This window comes from Neodiprion virginianus, chromosome 1, assembly GCF_021901495.1.
Source record: "Neodiprion virginianus isolate iyNeoVirg1 chromosome 1, iyNeoVirg1.1, whole genome shotgun sequence".
Classification (NCBI taxonomy): domain Eukaryota; kingdom Metazoa; phylum Arthropoda; class Insecta; order Hymenoptera; family Diprionidae; genus Neodiprion; species Neodiprion virginianus.
Window position 1 is genome coordinate 21,205,363 of NC_060877.1, and position 22,669 is coordinate 21,228,031.

Below are 22,669 nucleotides of genomic sequence, written 5' to 3' on the forward strand. Positions count from 1 at the left end.
AATTAAATTGCATCAGTGTATGGTTTCAGGGATATTGCAAGAATACTGCAAGATGCTTATATACAAAACAATGCAAAAACAATACCAAAATATTTTTGCTTCATCCTTGTGGCTGAAATATTACATTCATATCGCAGTATAACAGTATAAAGTTACGTTAAAATACTTGATATTAAACTTGGGATTCAAAATACCTTTTACTACATCTTTGTGTACCAAATTCTACGTATGCAAAAGATATTTTTACCATTATGAGTATATACAGATTAACATATGATTAATAATTTTATATTGCATCCACAACGTTGATACACAGCACACAGTAGGTACCTTAACAAGGGAAAATTTGCACACTGCATGAATATTTCACAAATCGTTACGGAATATGGTACTTTCTGTTACACACCGAACAGATTTGGACAAAAATTGACCGACACATTTTTGATTCAGTTGAATTCTTTTTACGAGTTCTTTATCGAAAAAAAGAGATACGTGTTCGAGGATTTTTTTTTACATATAGAATCCGCAAAAAAAAAACAGCTAAATCAAAAATGTGTCGGTCAGAAGGGTGTTCGGTTTGTAAAAGAAAGTCCCATATTGCAAACACATACATATACAGAACAAATTATTAACAACTGAATTGTTTAATGCGCATGCACTGAAATTCGTAAGGACGACCAACATTTTTGAAGTTACATACATCGCCCTGTCATCCGAATGTATGAATGCTGGTCGCCCTGACAAAACAACTGTTCTTGTTCTCAAATTTTATCGCATGCGCATTAAACCATTCGGTCGTTAGCAATTCACTCTGTATATGTAAAACAGTGGAAGGTTGAAAACATTATACAACGTGTTTGAAATATTTCAAATATTGTGTAGAAACAGTTTCTTTGTAGTCGAAATCCAAGCTTCTAGCACGAACGAAATTATCATTTCATTCTCAAACCCATTAACCCATCACTATTCTTGTGACGGGCTATATGATATCAGGGATTGAGAGCCAGAAGTAACTGTGTACCTTTCCAAATTTGGTCACCCTTACCATAACGATGCTTCGGAATACTTGAAATCCACGTTATTCGTACAATGGAACAATACATGCCGGGAATTGTAATTTTTGACAACGGCTGAATAAACCGTATAAACAATAGTATGAAATAGAGGGCCTGTTGTTTTGTGCTTGATTGAAATTCGGCAAGAGGCAAGGTCAGCCGTGAGACTGACGATGAGACTCGTGATCTCGAGGGAGACAGGCTGGAATTGCGAAGGCGTGAGACACCCAATTAATTTATCAGCTGAAGCACCTTTTGTTTATTGTCATTTGATTTCACCTCTTGGGTTATTCTTTTTGAGGCAATTAGAGTTATTTAGAAGAGGTAGGCGCTAGGCCAAGAGGGAGGTTTATTGAGCGGGTCGCCTGGAGTATCACGGGTATCTGATTTTTATTGCCTGCCAATTATTTGGGTGTTTAAAGCTCGGCGAAAACTCGCCCGAATTATTTAGCCCGGTGATTGATCTCGCAGCTTTCAATTCATCACTGACGACAGACAAAGGTCCTTGCTGCTGTCGGCACAAGATCGATGGAATACGAAAAATCGAAGGATGGCTTTTGAATCAAGCAGATTAGTTGGTACCCTGATATACCTACGTGAAGAAAAGCTGCGCAGTGACCCCGCCTTGGGATACTTCACGATGGTATTACACGCGAACAACATTGTAATGTGAATTTGACGTAATTAGTACATATTATTGCCCAAACTTCAAATTATTCCTACGTTGGGCAAGCGTCGAATTCCATGTGAAATAAGTAATCGCTCACATCATTTCAGCCACATTCTGAAGCCTATAAATGCGTTCGATGAAAGTGACATTCAAAAATCGCTGTCAATTGCCCTACGCCTTTTGTACAAAGAAATACATACAGATATATCACGTAAAGTACAGTTCGTGCAGATCGCTAATTGAGGGATGTTGTACCCTTCGAGTTGAAAATATTTATTGCGAACGAATTCACGATTAAAGTCTCACACGATCCGTCTAAAAATTGCTTTCAATTAACCTTTGCTATACACACCTCAAAATAATTCAATACGATACACACGGGGTGGATGTCACCCCAGCATTAAAACTCTTTCTACGTCAACACTTTTTCATGTGCTGCTCCATAGAAATTGACAATGTTTATTGAACCTTTGGTTAATAGGAACCATTGTACATATTTATGGAGCAGCACATGAAAAAGTGTTGATGTAGAAAAAGTTTTAATGCTGGGGTGACATCCACCCCGTGTGTATCATATCGAATGATTTTGAGATGTGTACAGGTTTGAAATTGGTGGTAGGAACTATTGACAGAAAGTGCTACAACGTTCATTTTCAACAACTCACCTAGCAAAATCTACACTCAAAAATAGTTGGGGTGGATCGCACCGCCAAGTTCCAGCAAAGGTTGATCAACTTGAAAGCAGTACACACGTCGTTTCGGCCATATGAGCTACAAAGCACATCGGTGTTTTAGGATGTAGGAAATGAAGACTCCGTTAAAACCGGGCAGGAAATAAATAAGATTCTCAGTTTATATTACCCTTTGATTCTTAAATTGAGCAGTGAATACCGGCAACGCCATACGTTACACTGGCGCCCATTTTAAAATTAAAATAGTTCTCGTCATAGCGTCATTTAAAATCTTGAAAACAATCATGTTCCGTTACACGAATTTATCTCTCGCTATATGCGTATAAGTAAGAAAACACACGCCATATTATAATGTAACCTTACATTAACTGCAAGTATCAGACACTTGTAGCGATGACATTTGGCTTTCGGGACATACGTATCACAGGTACAATTGTCAAGAACATAACTTACCAACTCTGCATTTCTCTCTCTCTCTCTCTCTCTCTCTCTCTCTCTCTATCTATCTCTCTCTCACTCACTCTCCCTTCTGCTCGCTATCGCTCTTTCCCCGCCAGGAAATGAGATCGAGCAAAAGTCGATTAACTTACCCCGGTGGTAACCAAACCAGGTCCTCGTACCTTACCTCGTACTTCGAGGTTAAAATTCTTGGCCAACTGATTATCGGAGTTTGTATCCGTCTAATTTGCACGTGGGTATCGTTAACGAAGCAATTCTCATCCGTTCAATTGTGAGGATTTGTAATCCAGCAAAGAGTATCCGCCAGGTCCCGAGTCCTATCCTCGCGTATATCAAGATCAGCGGTGCCAAGATTATGGAGAAGCCATTTCAGCTGCGTCTGCATTTCTGCTTCGTGAGGCTGGAATGGTAGGCAAAAATCGAATACGCGGTTTGTGCTGACCAGGAACGGCGAAGAACGCCGGAGGCGTCATTCAGCGCGTATTCCAATCGGGACTTTCCCTCGTCAAAAAGTTTCTAACTACTTAGTTCTTCCCACGAAATGAATAACAATTCCAAGACAGCGTCGGCAGGAAGTGTTTACCCAACTCAATTCGGCCGCAGGTTAAAAGCGCTTTAACACTCCTGACAGACACGTATAAAAGTGACTTATCATCATTAAATATACGTCCTGCAAGCGCAATAAAAGTACAGAAGTTGGGACGTGAGGTGTAGATCTCACGTACGCGTCTAACTGCAATTCAGAGATATTACATTTTTCGGAAAGCGCATCACGCTTCCAGCGGCAAGCTCCCTTGTTAAAGTGGAATCAATTTCTTAGCTGCAAACTTTGCGAAAATAAGAATCTCTGAGAGATTGCTGCAAGCTCCGCGGAATTTCTATGGGGCTTTACGTAGATGTATATGTATGAGTGCTAGACGTATACGTATAGTACATGCGCGGTAGCGACGCTCGAGTAAAAAGACGAGGTGTTTCCAGATTCGTAATTGGCAAATGGCTGCCGAGACAACGGGGGACATTAATTACCTAAACTTTTAATTCGACGCTCTCTCCCGATTCCGCTCATTTTGACACTTCCCGACGGAAACTCTGATCGTCGTAAGACCCTACTTGAAATTCAGACTAAGCCTATAAAAACTTGTTGCTATTCGGCGACTCGACTGTACAGACGTAGCACGTTATGGCAAGTAAAACTAATTTCACTGTACTTTATGTTTGTTCTTGAGTTTGAGATTCTTTTCTTTGGAATCGAGTGCCTTGAAGAGGTTGTACAAAAAATCATAGGAAATATTTTAATTGTTAATGTCTTTGAAAAAGACGCATTTCTTTTACGAATCCGAGCATTGGGCTGGTGCTTTCGAGAAAAAGGATAATTTATTTGTGTTAGACTCAAGTTGATCGCTCCTCCTTGTTGAATTTATAATTCAGTATCCATACAACCAAGAAAAGACCTAGACAGTCGAACTTTGTCTAGATTTATTCAGAAAATAGACAAGTACACAAACCGAAGTTTCTCGAGTCGGTTTTATTGAGCGTGTTATGAAGTAGACACTTGTAGCGATTACTTGGACGGCAAATATTACGGCTTACAGGACCGTGTGAACCATACGCCATAAGCAACAGGCACTCGTTATACTGCCTCAGCTGTGGACATTGACATAAATGTGAGGCAACGAAATTACATATTTATATCGAACGTGGCTTTTGTGAGTCTGCCAAAACTACAAACATTACGCAAACGATGGAATAGCATTTTCATTATAGCGATAATTTATATTGCCGATGAGCGTGTATTTCCGACAAAGAAATAATAAGTGTCATAAATAAGTACTTCTCCGCTTGTGCCAGAAGCTATTACACATGTTTAGTCGTTGGTGTCTGATGTGTGCAGAGTTCGGTTCTCATTGTCCACAGTATCGTAAAAAAAAAGGTAAAATTAAGGTAAATAACATTTTAACCAATAAACAATACCTTCCGATCTTCTGAAAACTCTTACACGTCAATGATTCTGTTATATTAAAAAATAATTTATATTTGTATAGATCATATGTTGAGTTGTCGTTATGTGCAGCAAAGTTTGGAGGTGAGTCGAAGTTTACTCTTTGTCACGGCTCGTCCACTCCATTTGACAACGATACAGATACAGGTGAATATAATCCCGAGCGATGAAGTTTGCTTCCGATATCGCTAACGACCCGTGCATAAGCTAGTAAATCGTACATGGTGGGCGGGGAAGAAAACCGGAGGAAGGATGATGTTGAACATGACGATATTGGGTTCCGGCACACTCCAGATGCGGTGGATATAGAGCCGCGACATTGCCGCTCGCAATAAGTAGGCACTCCACGAGGCAAGGCAAATAAACAAGTATCAGACTGCCTGGTCGTCCGTCAGTATCGGGTACGAAGGTCGCTTGGATCCCGATACCATTATATAGCCATTGTATTTCGACCTATGATAAGCCTGCGACTGATAAAATGATTCTCAGAATTTTCTCGTGGACCAACAGCTTGATAAATGAACGTAAATGAGTACACGACAGTTGGAACCGTCATCTGAGAAAGAGAAGTAGCGTATTATTTATGCATTAAACGGAGCCAGTTCAACAAAATATTCTTTGACACACTTTTAGGCCAAAATCAAGTGATCCATGTTTCGGCGTTTCATCGAATGGGTATTTATTAGGAAAAAAAATTTGGATACTTGTTTGTGATATCCTGTGTTCTTCTGTTTATTCGTACGGATGAAGTGATTTAGCATTCTTATGTTGAATGCATTTCATAGTATAATTATTGTAACCTCTACGATCATATTTCCTTGAATATCTGGGTTACGTTGGGTATAAAATATTCGGAAATGACAAGGCAGGCGAAAAAATAAGCAGCATGTTCCGAGAAAATTCACGGTTAAATAGAACGTCACGCAGCATGTATCGTAAAACGAGTTTGCGATATTTTTTTCGCGCCGACAAATAACCATTCAGCGATATTCCGAAACACGGGTCTCTTTATTTTGGCCCAAGAACGTGTATAAAACCATTTGTTAAAATCGCCGAGTCCTATCGCGCAACCTCTCCTTGTGATTCGGAATCAGCCCTGAGCGGATTGGGGTGGCAGCGACAACGACGTCGTTTCGAGTGGCGGGCGCCATATTTCGCCAATGATCTTTTGAAGTGCAAAGTTTCACCGGTGCCGGCCGATTTCCAGCCCAGTTATGATTCACGGTCAATTGCTACACCGTCGCTGGATTTAATAATTTTCCATCGTGTTCAAGTAGTGGTGGGATGCAGGGGTTGAGGGGGAACATATTGACGTAGACCTGCCCTAAATACGCGATTTCGCGAGGAATAGATCCGTGTCCGAAGTGGTACCAGAGCTTAAAGAGGGGCGCTAAGCTGTTGCTCTCGGTTTTATATTGCTTTTTGCCCTCTCGTCTTCCCTCGGCGACATACTTTATTCCCTGTCAAAGTGATTTCTGACTGAGCGGGAAGCTGCCCTGGAGGGGCTGATTTTTTTTATAACAGAATAATGCGATTCGTCTTTTGGGTAGTCTTTTGGGTAACTGCTCGCGTGTGACTTGTCGAGTCATTACGCTCTTAATGAGCATTCTAACAATTTGCTCCGCTTGTTCTTTCATCTCGTTCCAAGGAGCCGGCCCGGTCAGTAGCGCGGGGGCCGCAAAAGTCGAGGGGTGAAAGGCGAAGAGGGTACAAGCGCTCGAATTCAATCGATTGAGACAAGGCGCGGTGTCGTTCGAGTACAATGGGGTCTGGGAAATGAAATTTTTTCCAAGCGAGCCAATTATATAAGGCTTGCCGTGAACTTCAACCTTTCCGAGACGGTGATATCCATGGAGGTCGACTGCTGAGACTCTCACCGACGTGTACCTATTCTGAGCTTGTTCCAACAAAAAAGCACAATGCTCCCACGTTCACAGTTATACATTTTACTTATTGTTACAATGTGGTTGATTGTGAACATAATCGAGACGATATGAAAAAAACCGAGCACCACTCATAAACCTTCAATTTCCAAGGTCGTTATGCTCTTTACTTATCTAACACTTTATGCTTATCGCCTAGCAAGTGCATTTGCCAACTTTCAAAAATTCAAGAATATGGGTTCAAAATTTTTGTTGGAGACTTTTCAAATTGACAGTATATCTCAATTTGTAAGCTACTACGATATATGCTAACCGTGAGGCTATCCTATTGCGATCGAAACCAGCCATTTGTTATAATGTTTAAACATGGGTTCAGGTATTTCACATTTGATTGGCTGAAGTAATTTATTATGTTTTCCTTCGATGCGTGCAACGAAATATGTTTTGTATTGAGAACGTTCATTAATCTTGTTCGTCAGTTGGCGTTCTTGATACCGATTAGCCGAGTTGGCTATAACAAGGGAATCGTTACAGCATCGGAAACGAATCTTTCAGGATATAAATTCGGAACGGATGGCGGAAACGAACATGACATCCTAATCCTCAGTGAACGTAATTGATCGTTCGGTGTAGTAACGCCTTTCCCTTACACGTATATGAAGCAAAAAATGTAGAAAATTCAGCCACACTGACAAAGTTGAAAAAATATTCATATTAATTGAGTTTGAGAAAAGTGACCATTTTTTTTTAACGTTGACATACAGCTGAAATTCTTTATCGTTTTGCATAATGAATATACCGACTACCTCGAAAGATTTCATCAGATTTCTATACGTTCACAGAATTTCACATGATTTGAGAGTCTTCATTCGAGACTTGAAGGAACTTTGTGAAAATATGAGCCGTGGATTCGAAATTTATAGCAGTTGTGTATAAGACGAATCTACGACAGTTAAATTATCTACCCATTTCCCTTCGCAAGGTACCAGTGGCCAAAATTTAGGAAGATACGTGGCGACAGTAAAAGTGCGTCAGTTTGGAAACGGGATCCCACTCGACTCTCGAGCAACCGTTTTCCGCACACTTCGCGTGGAGCGACCGGCTCTACGGAGCTTTGCATAAATTACGGCGATGCTTTTGCGCTTGAAATGAGACCCAGTTGACGCTACTCGTTCGTTTGGATTACTGACGACGTCGTTTGGCCAAGCAATGAATCAATCTGCTGTTCGCTGCGGGCAGCGTATCAGTGCGCTGTTTGGGGCGTCATAACCCTTCCAACACTTTGGTAGATGAGAGTGCTCCATTGTTATGCCCATGGCTCCCGGAAACCGAGGTTCACGTGTGTCGTGAAACGTGGACCACGCCGATGGCGTACCGAGGTTAAAAAAAATTTTACCACCTATAAGGTTGAACCATGACGCCACATCGAGATCGATTGAATCCAATAGTTCAAAACCAGTGGCATGATCGGCTAGAGTGCAGCTTAGACCAATCGATCACGCTATTAATCGTACCTCATGCGATCTGATGAATTCTGGATCTATATGATTTGTCCGATCGATCGGTGTGGATCATGGATTCGCAGCTTCGAGATCGGGAGTTTAGCTCGTAGAAAGGTCTTGTTAATGATGAATAATAAGATCAAAGCTCACTTTTAAGTAGAAACACATCTGGAAAATAATTGGAATCTTATAGGGTTTTCAACAATGAAGCCAATTTTAAAACTCTTTGTCCCCAAGATATGAATTTTTCAGTTACAGACATGAAGTTGGTACCATAAATTGAGCAGACTATTAATCATCTATCACGATGACAGGTACATACCTTGATTCCCTATATCATGAGCAGAGCTCGCACCTCTTAACATGAAAAAATCAATTAAAGCAAACACAACACAGGGAAACTTCTTATCCAGATTCTAAAAATTACGTTACTCGGTTTAAATGCACGGAGTCTGCAAGTTTGCTGTTTTCCTCGCCTTCGCTTTTTCATGATGCATTTTTTGTGATGCATGACCCCTGAATCTGATAAGGCCGAAATTAGTAACGTTATTTCAATAAGTCAAGTTTTACAAAATCTTTATTTTGCAATACAAGGAATATCTGAAAAGTGGTGAGCCATAATAAAGAGAACCTAATCATATTTTGGAAACTTGACTAGTTTCAAGTCATTATAAAATTGCAAACGAATGATTTAGATTAATTTTACCCAATCTTTCGTTACACTAACGTTACTAACTTCAGTCTCATTCGCTCTGACATTCTATTCAATTTCGATATCGACGTAATGAACCGCTAAGCACCGAATCAAAGAGCACCATTTTTGCATTAAAAAACACTCCGCCACGATGATTCGAACATGTAACTTTTACAAGATCGGAATAATGTAACCTTCGCAAAGTTTCTAGTAACACAGCTTTAGCATATCACCTCAGCTAGTCATCTTATAAGTGATGAAGGGAAATTCGGGATCTGCGTAACATTAACGATGTCGTTCTGAATAAATTTAAAAACCGCTGCTTCGATCTACCAGGATGAATGCCGAAGCACTCATTGAAAGATGAATCAATCTACCTCACGAACCAGGGTTTGTTTCTTCGGTACACAAGCCGCTTGGCATGTGTTCCGAGGTCTGTTTCGAGTATGCGGAAACAATTTGTACACACATGATGCGTTGAATGGACCGTTACTATTTCGTTCTTGTCTCCACTGCGCAGCATTGACGTGCCTGGTGAACTTCTCGCCAGACAATATTAATAACTCGAATATGTTAGTGTCTGCACGGGAAACGCAATCGCGGTAGTGGCAGGTGTCTGGAGCAGAGAGTCGAGTCTACCGGCTGAAACGGTGGCCGTGGCAGAGTGCCGAACAGAAGTAGGACGTTCTTGATGTATCGACTGCTCTGAATCCGTATTCAACCAGTTGCCACAGAGCGATGCTGATTACGAGTGGAGACTATGCCGAGAGATCGAAGAACAGTGCGCGATTTTCGCCATGGTCTTGAAAATTGTCCATGGGTAAGTACGGACCTCAATATAAGCACCAAAAAGCAAAAGTTCAAAATTCCATAAAGTTTCTTATGGAATTCAAGTTGGGAGCGTCGTTTCATTTTTATTCATGCGCGTTTTCAAGGAGAACTTGCACTTTTTTTTTAAGATTATTTCTTTGGAAGTTTGTAGATATTTAAGAGGATTCAATTCCTGTGCGGCTTACGTTTGTACAAGATGCGTTCCTTCAACGACGTCAGAAAATTCACATCTCCATTATTCAACCAAGCCAAGTCTGAGAGACTAAATTCTGTCGAATAACCGTTGTATGCCTCGAATGTGGAGAGCTTGCTGCATACCTAGGGTGCAATTACGTTCTATCGATTAAGTCAGCAGGTTGGACGATAGGATATGTGTGGGTAGTCTAATTTCCAGTAATATCAACTGAAACAAACAAAGTTGAGCGTTAAAATGCAAGTTGAATAGAGAGGAGGGAGAATAAAAGTAATATCAAAATCGAGCAGAAAGTCGTTTGGCAAAGGATCGATGTACATACGCAGCGCAATAATTAATTCGCTGATAACGCTAGGCGTAATTTTTCAGCCAAATAATGGCTCGTTCAATTAGTAAATTAGAATTAACCTGCATTCCTAATCATAATATCTTGACTGTTTATCAAGCGCCATTAACACAGGGGTTGGGTAATTAATTGATTTACAGTTATTACAGTTACGGCCGAGTATAGAACAACAACACGACCATGATTTACGGACACGTATTTTTAGACACACTGCCCACCTCAGTTCATCTTTGCTAATCGCGAGGCTAGATGTACTTTTTACCTGACACGAAAATGTCTGTGTCATAGTTACCTTAACGTGAATTGTAAACTTTCGCTAATGTTTTAAACAATAAATCACAACTGACAGTAAGATATGGTTTTACTTACCGCCAGAATACAACGTGAAGCCAATTTACACGCGAAAATGTCATTTCACCAAATGTCGCGAAAAAGTTTACGCATAGTAAATGGGTAAGATATTGTAATACACACTTCATTTTGAATTAGGAATAAATACATAATCATCCGTTCAGGATAAACGAAAATTTGTTGAAACCCATTGAAATTGAATATTGCATTAAATTGAACAACAATGCGACATTGTTTTTCTCTCCTAATTGAATCGAGCGGAACGCGATCTGGAATAAAGGGATAAAAAATTGGCCCCGCCATTAGTCACTGGCAAATGTAACGAGTGGGTCTCGTTCGATATCGAGAGAGAATCGAGGGGCCGGGGTATCGTAGATTGAGAAAGCTTGATAAGCGTAATCAGCTGGAACATGATTTACAAGAAATGCTTAGCCTCGTTATTTCGATCACTCGTTCGGCTCGTTCGTTTTCATCTACCCTCAAATACGCGCCATTTGTTGTACCAGCAATCTATCATGATCAAAGTATAATTAATTATCGCGGACTGCTGAGATATAACGACAGAAGTACGATTATGAGAACTACCAGGGGTTGTGCCAGTTTTCCGAAAGACAATCGTCGATCATACGTCAGGCAGCCGCTGCCCATCAGACGGTTCACTTAAATACGATCCTAATCAACTTCGTACATCAGTGGATTTACGGATTCCCATCCAACGTGGATCGAGGCCCGCCGAATAGACCCTTGCAGACTAAAAATCTCCAGGGATTAGACTGCCCCGTATGTGGTTGTCTCATCCAACCTTAAGACTCTGTTATCGAATTTCCATATTAGAAGCCTCACGATTCAATTACAACAGTGGAAAGGTTCGACAGCTGATGAGGTAATTTTTGCACTCACGATCGGAATACGAATTGACAAGTGAAACTCTATGCAAAGGAAAGAAACCGGATGAATTGATCTAAGGATTTCTACTGTCATGGACTGACGAATTAACTGATTATGATTATAATCTTTTTTTTTTTTTGCCATTCCACGTCGCACGAGGTTCAACGAAAAAAGATTACGACGCTCCCTTGAGCATGGCTCTTTTTGCTGGAACATATCGCGTTACGATGGCGGTAAATTTTGATGGGGATGAAGTTGGTAACGTCAGTTTAACGACGCATGTTTAGGAAAATCGTTGCTTCTCACCCTTGGGATTGTCTGAAATTCAACTAGTAAATCACAACAAAGAAAACATGTTCATATTTTCCAAAGCCAACTCTTTGAAAGTCCTTATAAAATTGTACAACGATTTGTTCCATGATGTTTCGTTACGTTAACGTTACTAACCCCAGCCTTGTGAATTTCGCCAAGAAATAAATCTGGAGAATATTGTTCGGCTTAAGATTACCTTCTTGTTGACAAAAAAATTGATGTAATAGCTGGTCAACTTTACAGGCATTATGATTTTACCTGGAATTAGTTTTGTTCACTTAGGTGTAATGATGAACTTTAAAACGCGTAAAATGTACTTCCGCTGATTTCATTTTCCAGCACAGCGCAACACCGCTTACGGTGGCGTCGGTTCGCGTCACGAGAATCGAGTTAGCCGCAGAAATCTTGATTCCTTCTATGCGCGGCGCAGGGTTGCCGCAGGGTGACAACGGGCTGACATTCTAAATTTTGCATTCGGATGCTCAATGAACGATTGTCCGTGTGATAGCGGAATGTGAAATAAATCGGGTGGATGAATTAAAAAGTAACCAAATATCAAAAGTAGATTCCTGCATTTTTATCCCGTGGAAATGTACAGCATCACTGATTATCATGAAGCCAACTGTAGAATCAAAATGAAATTTATGACATTCAACGCAATCGTGGATGTTATATCACAAAATTGGCAATGATTCGGCAAGTTGCAGTATCAATAGAGACCGTATTGCAATTTTGATTAGAGAATCTTCAGCGTGCGTCAGTAGCATTGTAACGTGAGAATAGAAATTTTGTCAAACTGGAATCTAGAGTAAATTAGCAGGGGAATTCTCCTAGCAACCCGTTTGCTTCGTTAATATCTACTTTCCATTCAAGGAGTACAAAAACACCACCTGCAGCGGACGGAGAATATTGGGAAAATAAAATAAAAACCGTATACAGATATCAAAGACAATGAGAAAAGTATCTCGGAACGAGTGCCATGTCCCATACTCGAATGGAAACACTTTGAAGCACATTTTATCCTTTATTCATTTCTGTCTCCGTTCCATTCATTCAAAGACTGCAGTTTCCCCGGGATTTTTGCATTCGTTACTCAGCGTAGGATGAAGGAAAATTACAAGTACTAGTTATGCAGCATGCAGTACAAGGGAAGATTGAGAACGATAGAAAATTGTAAAACCAGGCGATTCGGCTTTTATGGATGTCAAAATTACAGTTCAAAACCATAGCTAGGATAACCGGTTGAATCCGTTTCCACATCAATAAATGGCTAACGATCGAAATGGATTGACAGGTGTAGTTACAGTTTAAAAATTGAGTGATTATAACTAGAACGTACATCGAAGTGTTCAAAGAATTTTAACTTTCGTCACGGATTGAACTAGACTGAAGAAAACAAACCAGCACTAATTCCATTCACGGTTTTCATGGGTTCAAATTTTTGCAGCACTCAAACAGAAATGGATGGATGAAAATTTAAATGTTTAAAACGTATGAGTCTTAATTCAAAGTTAAACGAAATTTGTACAATACAATCGAATAAGAATGCATAGAGACGAAATTGTACATCACCGATGGGGTAAATTTGAAATTTCGTTACAATTACACGATAAAAAAGTTCAAAGACCCAAAACGAATCCCAACTCATCGCAATCAATTTTCGTTTGCTGGTAGCCACGCGGCAGTATTGGAAGTGAAATAAGAAACCTTTTGTTCTACAAACACGTGGTTTAGCCAAAAGGTTTTGCTTTTTGCGCCAGGCGTAACCGTATACAGAATCTGCGTTCGCATGCGTACTCTAATTTTCACTTGAATATAGCCAATTCGGTTTAGTAATTTGTCTAAAATTCTGCGTGCCAAAAACTCTTCCTCCGGCTAACGTGATGAAAACGTCATGGAAAAATCTTAAAAATGTAGTTCAACGGTAGAAAAGTGTATTTTCATAAGGTGTAATGAATTATCTTACACAGTATAGAAAATATGAATTTTCCTAAACGTCGAGCATTCACCATTTTGAAACGAAATGTCGAAAAGTCTGATGAAGTTACGAAAACATTGTCTAGCTTCCTTCTAAATTTCAGCCCAAGTGGTTTGTTTGGTATCGTGTTCCCAAAAATCCGATACACGCGAATACACAGATTATAATATCTAGATCCGATTTTGCAAACACTCTCAAACAAAGTTTTGCAACTGACAAAACATCTCACCAAGGTGGTTCAAGATTTTCTGACGTATTTTGCAAAGGCAAACTTATATACAAATATAGGATACTTGACCTTCATAGTGAAACATGGTTTTGAGTATACGTAAAATGAATCATCGGGCCTTTCGCGTATTTCCTTTATTTTGGCCATTCAAATCGCACCAAAAATTCAGAAAAAATTCCGACAAGTTCTTTCAGGCTTTTAGTTGAAAATCCAATAGTTTATTCACTCGATCATTCGGAGGGGAGAAAGCCGTGCGCCTTCTTGTTTACAAAATATACACATAACAAGAAATCACGCGAGCACGAAGGACCCGATGTTTCACTTTAAAGGATAACCCCGTTTACAAATGGTCCTGCCTAAAAATCGGAAGCTCGAACTGAGGTAGAATTACGATGTGATTGGATCGATGGAGTAAGGGATTCTTCGAGTGTATGAATTATTACTGTTATTATTGCCATTGCTTATTATAATACCGGGGTTGGTCGCAGGTGGAGAAGACAGTCGACTGCCGGCAGTTATCCTCACGTTCCATCACGGCAAATTAACTTATTGCCCAACCGTTGAGTCCCCTGCACCCCTGCTGCTAGAATGTATCCTGTACCTATTTACTTTACTCTGGGTTGTTGAGCACTCGCGAAGGGTTTCTTCTTCCATCGCCCCTTGAGTATCAAGTCACGTAGTTTCTTAAATTTTGTTTTCCGAGCCGTAGGTACCCGTCACAGACAATGTAAGCGCGGCATTTTGCTGTCTTACCCGCGAAAAAAAATTCACCCCACCCCTTCTTCTATCCCCATGGTTGGCTCTTGGTGTGGAAGGAGAAGAAATAAGGCGATGCGAAACTTGGAGGATTTCAAAGCGACGCAAAGTTGGAAATCGGGAAGCGGCAGGCGGCTTTTCTGGCTTCCTTGCAGTGGCCATCCTCGAGGATTATACGAATAACGATGACAACTGAAATGCGGCGGTCCGCCGGAAATTTCTCAATCTCAACGCCGCCAAAAAATAAATGATGGATATTTCCCACCCTGTCGAGATGATCGCGATATCCTCGAATCTGCCCGTATCTCATCTTAAATACATTCGTTTCTTCTTTTTAGGGCTGTGTTAGTCGGGATGATGCCTTTTCTAGATTCATATTAATAACAAATTTTAGAGGCTGACACAGTTTATAAACTGCACAATTGTGCTATTTAGTTGTTCACTGGCAGACCTTTCGGATATACAACCGGAAGAAGTGATGGAAATGAAAGAAAATGTGGAAAAACGTGATCGTAATATGGTTTTCTTCGAAGTGTTGTGACTGCGAGCAAATAATCGGTTTAAAATAGACCTACAAGTGTGTTCGGCCTGAAAAAAAGGAGATTTTTTTTCTTGCAATTTCGACAGTTTTGTTTTTGATTAACCAAAAATAATGATTCTGAAATTATAGTCCCCGATGTCAAATATTTTGAAAAACGTTTTCATAACGAATTTGATTAAAAAACAGTAGTTTTACGCTAAGACTGAATATTCAAAGACGACGAACCGGTTCAGTTTGGAATGTTATTTAAAGAACTGGTTGATACTCAATCGATCAAATTGTTCGATCTTTCCTGCTAGCCAATTTCTTGAATTGGTGGTTTCTTGGGATTTGTCAAGATTCGAAAGGTAGAGTTTTCTACACGAGCTTTCTTGGAAAGACTGTGTGAACGAAAGATAAAGAAAAACTAAGTAAATATTGTGTAGTATGATGGTGAAAAAAATTACAATTTCAAGCTCATATATTTGATGGTCAAACATGCAATTCTGAGCCGTAGAGAAATTTTTCCAAATTCTTGAATCATTTTATGACCTTTTTTCCGTAGGACTTCCAGTCCTTCTTTCGTAGTCTCTGCTGTACTTTTGCTATTTCGCTTGGGTGCCATTGGCGAGTGTGAAGTCATACGATATTAGATCAGAAGTAAGAATTTCATTAATTTGATTCATGGCACGCAGCAGGACGAACATTTGAAAATTGAGAGAAACAGCGGGCATCACAGTCAGTTTCAAATTACACAACGTTTACGACGAGAAAGGTCTTGGAAATATCAACGGTTTACAACAGGAAATATTTGCGAATATAAATCAGCTCAGTAGCATCGATTTTTCCATCACCCTGCCAGCAACGTCTCAAATCGTCGCAAACAGGAATCATAAAAATATGAAATCCACTTGAACTCGTCAAGAAGGAAACCACTCCAGTCTAATGAAATATCCTCGCAACAGACAGCATCCGTGATACCGATGAACACGGGCGAAGAGGCAAACACTGAACGGCGCAGTGCAAATAAATAGCGTGCAAACCAGTTGAGGGTGCTCGATATTACGAGTTACGATTTGACGTGCGAGGAAAGAGAATCAGCCAGAAGGTCCCCTAACCGTGTACAACCCTTAGATAGGCGTGTTCCAGTTCATTTGTTGTTCACATACCGTTTCGTTCGAAGCAACCCTTCTGACATTCCTTCGACGTCTTGCTATCGTAAGTGTCGTTTCTGCTTGCTGGAAGATTTTTTTTTTTATATAAAGTTAGTGCAGGATCTGCCGAATCGATCGTCCTTGAAGTAACTAAAACAACGTTGCCCTTACGGAGAATGGGGCATTACATATCAATTCGACCAGGTTTTGACTTCCGCGTTCCGTGATTTCTTGAAAAAATATTCAGGTGGTCATACGGTATTTCTTGTTTATGATTTTTCAAACCTATGCACAGTTTTGATTGTTTAGAATTATTAAAAAATAATAAAAAAACGTTGCATTTTGTGTCGTTAATTTTAAGATCGGTCACATAATACAATGGAGGCGTACTTTTCGCTGTTCGATTTTATAAGAATTATTTAAGATCCAGTAAGGGGTGGAATAATATTTTTTCATGATATATATATACATATATAAAAATCAATTCGCTACCTTCAATTCAATTCAAAATTCATGTGACATCGAGTCGAAGAGTTTTTAAAATTTTTCACAACATTTCAAAAATGTTTCAACATTTGTGTTTGTGGTGTTAAAACTTCTAGAACAGTGAAAAAAATGGAGAAGAAATTACTCCATCGTTTGACCGATCTCAAAATGATCAAAATAAGAAATTTTAGAAAAGACAATTTTTAAAAACAGAACGAACTCCATTTTTTGATTTTAAAACATCGATACAAGCATCATATCGCGTGATTCGATAAGTGTTACCGAGAAGTCGAGCAAGTATGAAAACTGGCACAAACCAGTCAGTGAAATATTTGATAAGCCTGTGAAATTATTCAAATCACATACAATGATCTGTGAAAATTGTGTGAAATTTCTTGAAACCATGGGAAATGTGTTGAAATATATTTTCGAAATTATCTTAAATTCCCAAAATATTCAATTCTGAATTACACAAAAGTTGATGAGAAATCGTTAATCGTTATTGTTCTTTGAGCACGATCCCGCCTTCATTATTACATGAACAAATTATTCATAGTTCTGAAAATCTGTTGAGTAGGTATTATGGAAAAGCACTGAAGACTCTTGATAGCATTTCATTAGTTTCCTGCTATTAATAGTGCTTCTGTAGGAAATCGTAACAGTTTTTAAATATTTTTAATTGCTTGCTGAAATGGTTCACGGTCACCAATTTTTTCTCCGCGAGTGCAGATTTGTGGGGTAAAAACGATAATTACACTATGCAAAAAGGTCTCGCGGAAATGCGAATCCTGCAGAGTGAAATACAGCTTCGTGTACATGCATATGTCCACCTTGGGAAAAAATGAGATATGCACGGTACGAATATTTACAGCCCGGCACAACGTTGGCAGAGGTCGAGCCTCCATGCCGTGTTTTGTTAGTGCGGAAATCGAGCCTAAATAGTTGCTGCTGTTCCCGAGATGCCCTTCTGTTCCAGTCACGATCACCCGACGATCGTTAACAACTAATTGCGAATTCATTAGTTTCATCGACGCAGATCGTAACGTTATTGGTAGAGCATTGGCTAATTATTCCAGAAAATTTGTATACTGTGCGAAGGTGCTGGCACGCGGAATTCTCACCGCGATCAATGGCAAACTCTGTATGCCAGGGGTATGCGTGGAATATATGTACCCGCCTGTATAGGTATAGGTATGAGTACGCATAATACACATTACGTGCCACGCCTGCGGGCTGCGCTTGGGAGGAAACGAACTGAACCAGTAAGTCAGACGAGTGATTTATGCTTGCGTCTGATTTTGTACTCTGATATGTGCTTTCTCGTACGTTCCCTGCGTGGGAATTTTATTTGTTCTCTATTCGAAGCTATTGTTAGAAACTAAATATTCGGAATTTCCGAGGGCCTGTTCGTCAGTTGAAATCGGAAAGCACTTTTGATTAAAGCCACTCAGGAATCAGTTGAGTCATTCACATTTGTTTATAATTACTGAAATCGCGTGAAATCGCGAAAAGTCTGGTGAAATCGGTTTCAAATTGCTTGCAATCGCTTCGAATCACTTTTAAATCGTTACAAATTCTCTGAAATTAGGTAAAAACCGTTTGTATTTGTTTCAAAACAACTTGAAATCACTTCGAAATCCTCAGAGACTCTTTAAAATCAGTTTGAAACCATTAATGACCATTATGAAACTGCGCGAAATCGAGTGAAATCAATATTGAACTGCTCAGAATCGCTTCGAATCATTCTTTAACCGTTTGAAACTCTCTGAAGTTTCGATGAAAATTATTTATAATCATTCTAAAACTGCGTAAAATTGCTTCGAAATCTTTCGGGGTTCGTTGAAATCAGTTAGCACCATTTGTAACAATTCCGAAACCGCTTTAAATCAAGTCAAATCAATTTCAAACCGCTTCGAATCAATTCGAATTACTTTTAAGTCGTTTGAAGCTCTTTGAAATCAAATAAAAATAGTTTGCAATCGTTTTGAAATCGTTTCAAATCACTTCGAAACCTTTGAGACTCTGCGAAATCAATTCTAAATCATTTACAATCATTCAGTTTGAAATTGCTTAAAACCACTTAGTATTGCTTGATACTCTTTGAATTATTTTGAAACCGTTTCAACTCATTTTGAAACATCTAGAAATCGTTAATCGAAAATTTTCAGAATCAGTTCAGAAGTGTTTGGGAGCGTTTGAAATCTATGACTGATTGTGAGTTGGAAATCATTACTCACTTAATCTGTGAGTGAATAGTCCCTCGGGAGTTATACTAAATATGGAAATACAATTCAGGAATGAAGTGTGCTACAAAGAACAAATTTTTGTGAAAAAAATGACGATATTATATTTGTTTCGGTTTAATTGGTCATACAAATCAAATTATTAACCGTCAATGTTATAAAAAATCTACCAATTCACAAGTTATCATTTTTATCATTTTTTCGCACTCATTCGCATTCAAAGTTACTCATTCTATGGAATTCAAAGTTATCATATTATTTATCCGACAGTTCAGATTTATATTTCTTTTTGCGTTTTTTTTTTTTTTTTTAATTTTAAAAACTATCAATTCCCCAGAAATAGTTTTGAATGATCTTCTACAACTATATTCGCCGAGATATTACCATTAGAAGCTTTCTGGGAATAAATAAATAAATAAATAAATTCGATGACCTTAATATGTTTCCGAAATATCCGTAAGTGTGAATCATTCGTAACACAACTATCGTCGCACTGATTAAATATAATTTTCGTGACGAAATTTAAAAATGATGTAAAAACAAAACCTTGCACAGATATTTTCAGACAAAACTATTCCAAGATCAATATTACACCCATGACATCCGGCATTACAATTTGGTGAATTTGTTCTTGAGTTCGAGGTTCCAGCTGTTATTTATCTACCCATATAGGGTATAAGATAAACTATGCTTCCCTGGAGGAAAAGGAATAACAAAACAATTCAATCAGAAAGTAGCGGGGAAATGGCCTCTTAAAGATGGGATCCTCGTCCTTTTCGTGCGGAATTAATAACTATGGTTTCCATTTCCAATTGGATCAATGATCTGGAAAGAAATTCTGTGGTAGGATATAATGTTGACGTTGAATTGCTTTATCTCAGAAATTGTACTTCAGAAATTCGAGACACGCGCAAAAAATCATGTACCTACTTCTCAATTAAGATGAAGAAAACGAAAAAATTGCAGTGTTCATAGTTTTCTATATGCGATGAAGAATCATTTATTCAAAGTATAATATCAGGATCTACTCTGAATATTCAGAAACATGAACGGATAATTACTTTCCACGGCATTACTCTTGTACAGTTATAAGAGAATTTCCTTTTTAATGTGTCTTCGAAGCAGAAGAAGTTCAGTTAGAAGTGATGGAATAACGAGAATTTGTTACGATTTTTCATTGAATTAATAACTTCTTATTCATGCATGAACTTTCGGCAGGAGAATTCGAGAAAATATTACAATTTTATTAGTTTTGAGATTTGTTGAAGAGATCTGTTCCTCAGGTCACTCAGTTTAGCCATGATTCATTAGACTTCGACAAACTAGTCACAATATGAGCGCAGACTAGTTTTTTTCTAAACTGAGAATTTTGCCGAAGTATAAGATTTTTAGTTTAAGGCACCAAGAGGTGAAAAAATAAACTCATTCCAGTTTCATCACGGAAATTGTTCAAATAATTATCCAGTATAGTTTGACAGTTGGATGACTTTCGTCTTAATATAAATCATAACGCATTTACATGGCTTTTGAAGAGCGAAAAAAGAAAACAACATACTTTCTCTCATTTTTATTCAATATAATGGAAGAATTATTTCATTCAAACCTTAAGCATATTAAAGAACAATAATTGAAAAATATTTCATAAACTTTTCATCCAAAAATTTTGAATATACAGATTTATGAGATGAGTACAGATCGCGAGTGAACGAGGTATTTTTTTTCTTTGATCACATCTTATTTTACAAGGCAATACATGGTCTAGATTTTACCGAAAATCTTACTGCTTTGCATACAATTCTACGAAATATTCAAATTTCAATTTCTTCAAAAATTCTCTGTTCAATCACGACCTATATTCACCTACTAACAGAAAATATGACGTTTCTTGATTTCAAATAAAGTTTATCATGAGTTATCCTGGACACGGCGAGGATAATTTTTTCTCCAAGAACCGTTTCCCGAGGGCTGAAATTTCAAAATTTCGGGATGAAAAAATTTTATAACAAGTTGTTCACATATTTGTTCTTTTACGTGCTCAAGGTGCGAATGAAATAATTGTTATGTTATATTAAAAGAGAAATTTAAAGAAAATATGTTGTTTTTTTTTCTTTCCATTCAAAATTACATTCTTCCATGTAACTCTTTAAAAGGTTGGCTTACCTTCACCATTTTACACACGAGATACAAAAAGTCCGGTTTTCATCAGGGTGTAAAAAATTAAGAACGACTCTTGACAACGTAGTAAGGAATGAGACTCTGGCCGCGCGTAAAGCTCGCTGACCATCGGTCAAAACACGTCCCGTTTCGCGTGTAATATCCCATGTGCACATCGCAATATGGGGGCTGCTTTCATCGATTGGCGTTGAAGCAAAACCGGCCTTTTTCGTGCTGACCTCACGCCCGTAAATGATCAAGACAGCCGTGAAATCCGTAGCTGGCCGTATCCGTGCTGCAGCGTATAAATTTGCGGGTCGGTTCACGAGATTACCAGGTTACGCTTCCCCAGGGTGCGTGCCGAGAAGAGGTTGCCGCGCGAAGGCTGCATCAGCTTGGTACCCAGGCGGGTCAATTTTTCCAGCACTCTACAGGGAGGCCGACTTCCGTCCGGGTCGAGTTCAGAGCTAATTTGTTAGACGTTTGATGTCTCCTCCCCTTAACCATTTTCCCAGTAGTGGCAAAAAGTATTTTCGAAAGACGTATTTCAGAACGTTTTCGCCGTTTACTGCTGTCGGAATAACACTGCAACGTATCAAGTCGGTTGAATATTGAATATTTCGTATGGAATTGATGGAAATCAGATTTTTTAGTATTGCAAGGACATACGATCAGTTGGAGACTTATTTTATAAATTTTTATTCATGTAAATTGAAAAGTCTTATCGTAGTCTAGTGTAGATGCATGTCGTGATGATAATGAGATTGTCATTTTGTAACTGTAGGTGACTTGTACCATACTAAACACACCCTGAAATTCAAGAAATCAGACTCACGATTTTTTTAACGAATAAATTATACCGGACACACTTCCAAACATTTTTAGCATCATTTCAGAAGCTAGAATCATTCGAATTATTTTACGAAAAATAGATCCATCTTTGCAGCTCATGTAATAATCAACTACGATAATATAAAGAATTAGTTGAGAAAGAAAAAATTGAAAAGAATATCCGTGCGTGAATTTCAAGGCGTTACTAGTATTGGATAAAGCTTCTAAATGAAATTAAAAAAAAGCTTCATTTAAAAAACACGTGGCTGAAATTAAAGTTTCTAAAAAGCTTGACTTTGTAGAATAACAGGCAGAACTTCTTGTTTCCAAATCACTTTTGAGAAAATTCTTTTCTTTTCTTATTCAAATGTAACAAATCGAAACGTAATTTTTGCAAGACTCCTAATTCAAAATCAGATTCAAGTTAAGCCCTGTCGTGAATT

At 38.7% G+C, this 22,669-nt stretch overlaps 1 protein-coding gene and 1 long non-coding RNA gene across 3 annotated transcripts in view; one reads left to right on the top strand and one right to left on the bottom strand.

Moving 5' to 3' along the window:
• Positions 1 to 22,669, bottom strand: part of LOC124299523 (alpha-2A adrenergic receptor) — a 201,585-nt gene that overhangs the window by 167,680 nt on the left and 11,236 nt on the right. The window lies entirely within an intron of this gene.
• Positions 9,448 to 10,899, top strand: LOC124299528 (uncharacterized). Of its 2 annotated transcripts, none has more exons than XR_006907028.1 (2): positions 9,448 to 9,774; positions 9,930 to 10,899. It is a non-coding gene; the product is annotated as an uncharacterized LOC124299528 (long non-coding RNA). The 2 variants fall into 2 exon arrangements; XR_006907023.1 differs by having other exon boundaries at positions 10,465 to 10,899.